Raw genomic sequence first — 10,740 nt, 5'->3', positions numbered from 1 at the left:
GTTAAGTAAGTAGTGTGTGTGTGTGTGTGTGTGTGTGTGTGTGTGTGTGTATATATATATACCTTTTCATCTTCTTGCATAAAAAAAAGAATTTCCTTGGCCTTTTTTTATACTTTGGAACACGTGCAAGTGTAAAACATATAGTGAACTTGACCTTCTCACGCCAGTATTGATTCGAAATCTTGGAACTATTTTCATTTTCTGGGACACACCGAAGTTCAAAAACTCTTGCACACCAACACTGACTTACAAACCTCGACCTATTTTTCGCCTATCGAAAAATAATTCTTACGACAAGACTTTAAAAATTTGTTGTGTTTATAGAAGACAGATTAACTCAAAAGGCGTTTGATTATTACAGACTTCCTTGTTCGCACATTATACACACTTTTACATTCTCAAACCTTCAAACATTATATATATATATATATATATATTTATAAAAATAACTATTTAAAAAGCGCAGTTCTTATTAAAACTAATCTCAAAGGTAATTTAAAAATCAAATCCCTGTACACTAAGTTCAAAAGTTAGTGACATCAACGAGGGACTTCAATTAATTATTTAAAAAGTTAAACATATTTGATTGACTTGAAAAAAAAAGTTTAAAATAGTACTCATCGTTTTATTTGTTTCAAAATTCTTGTAAAGTTTATTGAAGTATTCTCTACATCCCGCAATGTAATAAACGTTTAATTGTGAAGTGAGAATTATGGTTAAAAAAAATGTTCATTTACCATTTACATATTCAAAGATTCTCTTCTCTCAGAAGGAAAACTAAAATCAAGGTTAATCAGCCTATACCGGATAGATTATACCGACTTCAAACTAAAAACGTTTGCATGTTGTTAACTATTGAAATTTATTATATTTCAAGAAAAAATAACAAAAGCCTCATATCAAAAACTACCCTTTGAGCAACACTATCGCTTTTAGGTAAAATTATGAGAAAGACAAACCAGAGAAGACAAAATACTAAGTTTAATAAGTACAATTTCTGTTAATTTACGCTTCCTTAAAAAAACAAAACACACAGTTTACGATATGTAGTTTCTTCTGCTGTTGTATCACCATTGCAACACGAGAATACATAACGAACAAAATAACTCGGAGAAACGGAAGATATTAAATTAGTTTATGGAATTTTTCTGGTTATAATTAATTCAACGTTTATTACTACCTTATTACACACCTTTTTGCTACACCTGTGAAGGCGATAAACTTTCAGTTACGGAAATTAATTCAGTAATTACTTAAACCTTTTTCGGGTTTGTTCCAATGAAAATAATTGAGCGAATTTAAATGAATAAATAAAAAATAAAGAATTCACTAGTGCGAAAATAACGCAGTAAAATTTCCCTGTACTTTTCATTCTATCATACTAATCCATTTATTGTCATTTGTTGCTGTTGTTTTCCTTAGCACAACGTAGGTTACACAACGGGATCTATGTATTATACCGACAGCGAGGAATCGAACCTCAGATTTTTTGTTTTGTAAGTTCGCAAACTTACCGCTAACCCTCTATGGGGCTCTTGTCATTCACATAGATAATAATTTTCTGTGTAGGATAACTTAGATTTATTAAAATATTTGCTTTTAAAAATGTGTTAATTAGCACCTTAATCTGTGCGTAAAATGTGTCACTTTTAATAGGACTGTTTAACTTTTTAGAATATTAAAAAAGTTAAATGTTAAAGTTACATTCAACATAAAATTTTAAAAATAAAATTTTTATACTTAAGAGAAGAAACGAAACAATAGGGAATCCTCAATAGCCGCAGCTGTGATTTGATCTCAAATCGGCCAAGAGATGGAGCTATGAGTTAAAAGTTTGTAACTTGAAAAAACCTCAGCCATTCTACGAGGCGCTATGCCGCGGCTAAAAATACATAGAAATATCACTTACTTCAAACAGCAATAAATAGTGACTTTGCTTCACACAGGTAAAATTAGTCATGAAGTCCCCTAAAATTAAAAACAACTATTCTGTAGCCTTAAAAGAGATCATCAAGTCTTTAACCCTCAAATTACCAACTTGTTTAAATACCGTTCATTACTTGTAAGGGTCGTGTATTAAACAATACTGAGTAATTTTGTTTTTTCAACATTCGCTGTAAGGAACCGACTAAAAAATGGGTGCAATCATTCACTTTCTAAGTAAGATGTATAAATACCCCAATAGTAATAAATTAATAAGTTAGTTTTTAAGAGCAAAGCCACATTGGGTTATCTGCAGTGTCCACCGCGGGGAATCGAACTCCGAATTTTAGCGTTGTAAATCCGTAAACTTACCGCTGTCTCATTGGGGGACTAGCAATTAGTGACGATAACTACAGTATTGATGGTATATTTTTTTCTTATGTGTGTGTGTGATGTTTTTAAGGACCCTGTGACCCCAAAATTTGTGGATCCACAAGCAATTTGTTGCATAAATAGATTATAAAAATGTGTTAACAAATCCATAAGGGTCCTACTTAATTACAGTTTATATATTTTTAGAAAACAATAATGTAAATAAAATCGATGGTTGAAATTAATTTTTGAATCATTCTTAAATACACATAAGTAAATACTTAAAATGTCAATTAAATATAAGAACAAAAGTTCTAGTTATAGGGGAGGGCAGTAATGATCAAATATTGCTATTAATTCTTTACATTTTCACGACAATAAATACAAATAAAATCACTGAAAATGCTTCGAAGGTACAGTAATATGTATACAAGCCACATCTCTAACTGTTAGTCCAGTTACTACCTGCGATTTTCACTTTTATGATTATGTTGGTTATTACATATGAGGAACTAATATACGGTTCAGTTCATTTTCGTACTTATTATAATTGTATTGATACGATTTAAAAACCCATTTGTATAAAATAAATGTCACTTCGAATAAAACAATTTATCATTTCCTCCACGTCCAATGTTCTGTGACATATGAGCGATTATGAGAACATGTAGTCATGTTACTTTTGGGAAACATTTATGATGAGATTTTGACGGAGGCACTCATTTATTTTACCTTAAATGTATCTTGCTAAAAAAAAAAAAGTACATTCTCAGAAGAAAAAAAAAAGGTTAATAATCTATGAAAATTTTTAAACATTACAAATATATTTTACTGTCAACAGCAAATGTTCAAAAGTAATTAATATTAACTTCCAATCAGACCAAGCTTGAAACTTAGAGCGAAACAACACATTAGTGTGGTCGTCAGTGTAGCTAATGAAATATATTTTACTTACGTTTCTACTTATAAAGATTAAAATGCGCTGTTTCATTAATTGAGTACCCTCGTTGTTAACGGTATTCCTGGCCGTAATCCCAATATTATCTCAAGGTTCGGTCAGCTTAGGAGATTTAGGTTAGTCCTAAATCCGTATATTAAGCTAACAATGCAAAGCAATCTTTATAATAAAAGTATTATAATACAACTTTAAATTAAAAAGTAATGAAAGTAACAATAACTACATAACATAGTATACCTTACTTAAGGAACACGGACATCAGTTAGTTACTTTTGCAGATAGCTATATTCAGGCCATGCATAATTCTAGCAACTGTTTGTTTGTCCCTAATTTAGCAGTGTAAGACTAGAAGGAAGGCCGCTAGTCATCATCACCCATCGCCAACTCTTAGGCTACTCTTTTACCAACGAATAGTGGGATTGACCGTCACATTATAACGCCCCCACAGCTGAAAGGGCGAGCATGTTTGGTGTGACGGGGATTCGAATCCGCGACTCTCATTTTGCGAGTCGAGAGCCCTAACCACCTGGCCATGCCGGGCTCTAACAATTGACGTGCTTTGGCAAACCTAATACAAAGCCACACAGTGGGTTATCTGAACTCTGTCAATCTCGAACTTTTTTGCTAACCCACCAATTTACGAGATTTAGGTTGATCTTAAATAATGCAAAAAAAACCCAAAAACTTAATAGGTGTAACTTATAATTAAACAAAGATATTTAAAAATAATTATCAAAATTTCATCAAATAAATTTAATAAAATTAATTATGGAATAGGTTATTAGTTCCACAGTATATAAACACAATATTTCTTGTTACTTAATTCCACACAGCTCAAGAATCGTGAATATAAAACTGATAATAATTACAATTCCCTCACTTAAATATAGTTCACACAATAAAGGTTATTCATGAAATTGTTGATATAAATAATGCTTAGACCAATACTATGACTGTTGTATCTCAGCGGACCTGATGAGTCGTGGTATTGGGCGAAAGGCTTCGTCGGCACTGAATATGGCAGATGTAGTATGATTGACATATTATTACATATCCTTTGCTTACACAAGTTATTAGTATTAGTGGTAGTGTTCACGTAAGTGCGGTAGTGCACAAACACAAGAAACTAGTGAATGTTACAAAAATGATTAAAAAATTAATAAATTTCAAATACTGCAAACAGTATGATAGGTGGCGCCACTTCAATCTTTCATGTTAAAATGCTCGTTTGTTAAAATGTATACGCAAAAGTACAAATAATACGTGGGATGATAGTCTACCATATTTGATAAAGAGAAATGGCCAGTATCCATTGAAAATTCTTCGTTCCATCAATGTTTCACCTTAAGGCTTTATCAATAGCTAGAAATCCTACTGAACACAAGTCCAGACTTAACAGAACGAAAAAAAAAAAGTCTGTTGGGACTGGTCTTGATAAAGACGTGGTGAAACGTTGAGGAAATAAAGAATTTTCACGATACTGTTTCTCGTCATAAACTCCTACATTCACTGCGCTATCTGATTCTAGTTTAATATACATACATAAAATAGCGTGATTGGTTCAAAAGTGTGTTAAGGTTTTGAAAATTGGAATTTATTGAGCAATTTTCTAATTTGTTTATTATTAAGCACAAAGCTACACAATGCTCCCATGGGTATCGAAACTCGCTTTTCAGCGTTATAAGTTCTCAGACGTACCGTTGAACTACCGGATAAAGAAGGCGATTTTGTAATATTGGTAACCTTAAATTTATAACTGCTTTATTTTTAAAAAATGTTTTGTTTTTAATTACGAAAAACAAGCAAAACTTTTTCTGAGTTACAAAACCTACGTTACCTAAAAAACTTCCCACTAAACACGGTGCTAAGAAAATATCTTTGAAAATATTAGCTTCATAATCACATGGTTCTTCTAATTTTTTGTTGCTTGTTTAATTTCGTGCAAAAAGTTCCCCCAGATCTATCTACGCTAGCCGTTCTTCACGTTGAGAAGCTAGATTAGAGATAAAGCAACTAGTCAACACCACCCACCGCCTACTCGTAGAATACTTTAATCGTATATAACGCATCCACGGCCTCAAGATGCAGAGCGCGATTTTGTTTTGTCAGTAACGGGTTGTGAACCTCGGATCCAAGGTCGAGCACGCTAATTATTAGGGCCCACTCGGCCCTATAGATAAAAAACATTGCACTATATGATAAAACTTATATTTGTACTATTTAGAACAAAATGCACTAATTCAAAATATCGTTGTGGTCTTTAAGTTGATATAATACTATTCCAAGTCTCTAACGCAAAGACCAAATGCTATTACTTTTTAATACTAGTTTACTAAAACAGGAGCAAGCTTAATTTTGTTTTCTAATTCAAAAAGGTCTTTGTGAACTAAAATACTCGAAATATCTTTAATATTAGATAGCCTTTTTTTTACGTTAAATATTTTTAGTCAAGCGAAGTACGTAAAACACTGGATACATCACTGTTTTTATCTGACCAACTGTGTAGTTTTTACACAAGTCGCGTTGTTAATACAATCATGTTCGTTATACACTCGCAAATCGTACACTGTTTTTAATAACGTGTATACGTCAGTGCCCTGTGGCAAAGAGGAAAATCTGCGAACTTATAACGCTAAAAAAACGGGTTTCGATACAGATAGCCCATTATGTAGCTTTGTGATTAACTACAAACAAACAAATCACGTCAGCCAAGTTCCAAATGTGAAAATACATATATTTCTGCAGCTAAATTGATATTAAATTTATTAACCACATCCATATCTGAAAGATGACAAACGCCCTCCATTGGTAAGCGAAACGATAAAATACACGTTTTGAGCATAGATTTTTTTGGCTCTGTTTTTCATAAAAAAGATAAGTCAGGTAAACCTCTCGTAATATCATTTTTCCTACGTAGCATAACAAGTGAACATACTGATAGAGATTATTTCTGTTGAGAATTTTAGGCTTATCATTAGCAGGTAACTTGCATAATTTTTTCTTCTTTCTTCTAATAAAGACAAGGTACTATTATAAGCCAATAATAATAATGATAATATACTGACCACGCCTTTTAATGGTTTTAAGAAGAGATTAGACGATTTAAAGAAGCATTAACCAATGGTAGAAAAACAACTGATCCTAAGGAAATTTTTTAAAGCTATATTTGAAAAAGAAGAAAGGGAAAAAAACATTTTTATCAATGTTTCGAAATAATTGGGATAATATAGAAAGGAAGCTTCAAATGTGGATTGGATTATTTTGAGCCTACCAATTTTGGTTGAGGTTATTTCGAGAAAGTAAACCCGTTTCTTTTGGGTAAATTTGATTAAGGCTACTTTGAGAGAGAACATCGCTCTTCTGGTAACTACAAAGTTTGTTGAAATTATTTTGAGGGCATTCATCACTTTTCTGGTGTTTACAAATTTTGCTTGAGGTTACTTTGAGAGAGAACATAGCTCTTCTGGTAACTACAAGTTTGATTGAGGTTACTTTGAGAGAGAGCATCACTCTTCTGGTAACTACAAATTTTGTTGAAATTATTTTGAGGGCATACATTACTCTTCTGGTAACTACAAATTTTGTTGACATTATTTTGAGGTCATACATCACTCTTCTGGTAACTACAAATTTTGTTGAAATTATTTTGAGTGCGTACAACACTCTTCTGGTAAATACAAATTTTGATTGAGATTATTTTGAGAGAACATCACTCTTCTGGTAACTACAAATTTGGTTGAGGTTACTTTGAGAGACAAAATTATTCTTCTGGAATTTACAAGTTTTGTTGAAATTATTTTGAGGGCGTACACCACTCTTCTGGTGTCTACAAAATTGATTCAGATTATTTTGAAAGAATGTGACACTTCTTTTGGTGCCTAAAAATGTAGCTTAAGGTTACTTTGAGAGAGAGAGTGCACCATTATTTCCATGCGAGAAGATATTTGATTGAGTTTTTCTGTAGAGAAGTGGTTTCAATAAGTGTTAATTGTATTGTAATTTTGAGAAATCATGTGTTAAAACGACCTGGTTCTTTGTGTTAAGATGCCATTAATGCAACATTTATCAACTTGTTGGTCGCAAATACAAACTATTAATAAACGTTTTTCCATTTGTACAATAAACGGAAATCAAACTTAAGTCCATTTAAAATTAATTTACGTTCATTGCTTTAATAAATATTAAATATTTTAATATCCGGTGTCATATATAACATAGTTTGTGGGTTAAAGAGTTTGAATAAAAATGAAAGGCTTTTGATAATTCTAAGAACCCACGACTGAAAACAAAGGAGAATATGTTATAATATGTAAACCATATTATACATCTGCCATATCCACTGCCGACGAGACCATTCGTCAGTACCAGGGTTCATTAGGCAGGCTGGGATACTACAAACATAATAGTAATCTAGGCGCGAAATATATATATATATATTATCGAGTTTCATGAACAACAACTGTTATAGTGTGAGCCAGATTAAGCAATTGAATTGTAATTATTCTGCGTTATACAATATTAGAGTTGCCTAAGAGTTAGTAGTGAGTGCTGTTGACTAGATGTTTCTCTGGTTTATCTGTCAAATAGCCCCTGTGTAGCTTTGTACGAATATTCGAGGCTAACTAAAACCTTATCATGCTGGATCTCCAGTTTTTGTGAATGATAGTAGAATTAATTCAAATAAAATAATAAGAATAAATGATCAGTATTAAAAATAAAATAATGTTATGTTTTCATTTTGTTATGTTATAATTTTCATGTTAAACATCTGACTTGTAAACGACTTTAAAAAATTACTTTCGGGACGCGAACCATGGACTCTCGGATTAACATTCCGACACACGAATCACACCCTGTCTACGTGATAAGGGAAAGTAACTTGCATTATCAATATATTGTAACTGGAGGGTTCACGAGTTATAATCCAGCAAAGAAAAAAGGTGGGGGTATGATTAGCAAAAGTAGTTTGTCAAAACCATGCAGGAAATGCGAGCCTCTGTGTGTATGCGTGTGCAAACGACACCTTATGCAAAACAGGCGGCATATAAACATATCAAGGATGAGGACGAGTGTTGTGTTACCCCATTAATCTCGCGCTAATCGCCTGTTCAATTTGCAGTCTGAAAATAATGAAAGTTGAGAAGGGTACGAAAGACCAGACGACATGTAAAACATTAATTCCTCTTCTGCTCTTTTGATAAGCGAGATTTCATTAAGAAATTTAATTTAAATGGAATTCTTATTGTTAGATCAAGACCATACCGAACCGTACAAGTATTAATAATATTTTCTTGCGTGTTTACGTAACATATTGATATGTATCCCCCCCCCCTTTTTTTATAGCAGTCACCTTTTATGGTCAGTCAAATATTTCTGACTTATTTAGGAAAGAAAACTGGCTGAGGTACAGTACACTCGTTATGTGTTTTTGTGCAATTTCACCACCACAAATATTTCATTCCTAGGGTTTCTGTGCCGATGAACTTGTCATTATTACGATCTCAGCACCGTATATTACATATTGAAAACGTTTTATGGCTTCAAAATCATTAAAAAAACAAACTTGTAGATATACATTTATAAAAACTAATTTCTTACATTTAGTTCCATACGAAAAATATATCGTACTTTAATATTCTATGAAAACAGATGGGCTCATCTGAACATTTTATGTGATGAAAAACTAAAGTAAATTCAGCATACACTCCTACCTAATGTTTGTAATTACAGGGAAAAGCTGCGTAAAAAAATACAAAATAATTATGAACAAGAATATGTGTGATTAGTGCTAACGGAGCATTATCAACACACTGATACCGAAGTGTGTAAAATGTAACAATGGAATTTTGTTTTTAACTGCTATACAATGTGTTATCCTAAAGTAAACCTTTAAAGAAAAGCAATACCATTTCAGAGATTCGGGAACCACCAGCTTTAATTAAGTATCACTGAATTAAAGAAACTGCAATAAGAGAAAGGAGTGAAAGTTAGAAAAGGTGCCAGGTATGCAGATGTCCCGAAAATAATTATTTATAATGAAGATGGGCGTTATATTAAAACGATTTTGAATATGCAAATCCGCGAGTCATGTGACAGTCACAGCCACTATGAAGTCACGGTGGAACGGAATGCATCACAAGTAAATTTTGACATTATTTTGTTTTTGGGAAGGGTACGTAAGAGCCTTTTCTGACGCAAAATATTCATACAATCAGGTCATAAAGGTGTTTAACTTGAGGATTTATAATATAGCATTAGAAAAAAAAATGTATTACCTTAGGACACAAAAGACGATCCAGAAAGAGACCTGCAACAAGTCGTAATCCAGTCATGGTAAGCAAATTATAAATGTGTGTTGTAATCCTACTCCAGGTTATTCAAAAAATGTATAATGACTCCTTTTTTGTTTTTATTGTGTAAAAACAATAAGTCTCGCACTTTTTTGTGTGAATGTAATAAAGACAATAACAACTAGGGATAAAAACTCACCTCTGTCATCAGCAAGGTAGTAAAAAACCATCATTTCGCGGACGAATTCCTTCAAAAATAAAGAACACAGTAAGCAATCAATTCTACAAGAAAAATACCTGTCTTTTATGCGTGTGTACTGATCAAATTTATTATTGGATACTCTTAAATGTGTTCTTTAAAATATAAGAGTGCCAAATGAAGATTGTAATTTCAAAGTTTACATTTTACTTCAGTAAACTACTTGTTGTTATATTATTCTACTGAGCAAACTTATATTTAAAATGAGAAGAAATATAATTTAACAGCTGCCTCCAGGATATAACTTCTAAAATTTATTTACATAGCGTATTGGTCGAGTTAATAGAATAAGTCAACCTACGCCCTCTGTGATAACAAAACTGCCATAAAACGCCTTAGGTATTCTGTAATACACCGCAATATCATTTGAAATGTTTATATTTTCAGTATAAACACTCTTACAGCAACAAAGTGGAATAAACACTGACAATTATATAACTATTGACTTGGCAAAGCAAATCATGCTTATGTTTACTTTGAATTGTGGAAGTAATACGGTAAATATTAATACTGATATACAGATATTAGTACCAAAACATTATAAAATCACCTACGCAAGAGTTACAATAAAAGTTTGTCTAGATTTTTTTTTACAAATACCGTCTTAAGTCTACTTGTCAGAAACCCACAATTGTCCTGTTTCAATAACTTTATTTAAAACAATTTCTACTAACATAAATATACGAGATTAATAAGAATAATGTACCCTGAATGCATAACATAAATATAACAGATTGATAAGAAGGATGCTCCCATAATGTATAACATAAATATAACAGATTGATAAAAAGGATGCTCCCATAATGTATAACATAAATATAACAGATTGATAAGAAGGATGCTCCCATAATGTATAACATAAATATAACAGATTGATAAGAAGGATGCTCCCATAATGCATAACATAAATATAACAGACTGATAAAAAGGATGCTCCC

The 10,740-nt window shown here is 32.1% G+C and overlaps 2 long non-coding RNA genes across 2 annotated transcripts in view; one reads left to right on the top strand and one right to left on the bottom strand.

The window, feature by feature from the left end:
- LOC111086094 overlaps window positions 1-10,740 on the bottom strand; it is a 69,195-nt gene that overhangs the window by 17,620 nt on the left and 40,835 nt on the right. Inside the window, exon 2 of the long non-coding RNA XR_002610851.1 lies at window positions 9,743-9,791. This is a non-coding gene — a long non-coding RNA (uncharacterized LOC111086094). The remainder of the gene's footprint in view (window positions 1-9,742; window positions 9,792-10,740) is intronic.
- Window positions 1-10,740, top strand: part of LOC111086093 — a 67,120-nt gene that overhangs the window by 27,923 nt on the left and 28,457 nt on the right. The window lies entirely within an intron of this gene.

Source organism: Limulus polyphemus, unplaced genomic scaffold (assembly GCF_000517525.1).
Source record: "Limulus polyphemus unplaced genomic scaffold, Limulus_polyphemus-2.1.2 Scaffold843, whole genome shotgun sequence".
Taxonomy (NCBI): domain Eukaryota; kingdom Metazoa; phylum Arthropoda; class Merostomata; order Xiphosura; family Limulidae; genus Limulus; species Limulus polyphemus.
Note: the sequence above shows the minus strand (reverse complement) of the source record. Positions and strands in the feature narration are given on the sequence as shown.